Raw genomic sequence first — 235 nt, forward strand, 5'->3', positions numbered from 1 at the left:
TTCCTTGCCTAAGTCCCTTTCTGGTGTGTATCAGCATTATTTAATATCTTCTAATTCAGTCATTTTTTGATAAATATGTCTATAAACATTGAACTTTTAAAAATCTTATTTATTTATTTCATTACTATAATACTTGACAGATTTTTTTAAAAATGTAACTTAGTGATTTCTTACAATATCCTAAATCTGTCTTTTATACAAAATAAACTTAAAAATGAGAAGAGACTCAGTTGAT

Source organism: Myotis davidii, unplaced genomic scaffold, assembly GCF_000327345.1.
Source record: "Myotis davidii unplaced genomic scaffold, ASM32734v1 scaffold1144, whole genome shotgun sequence".
Lineage (NCBI taxonomy): Eukaryota > Metazoa > Chordata > Mammalia > Chiroptera > Vespertilionidae > Myotis > Myotis davidii.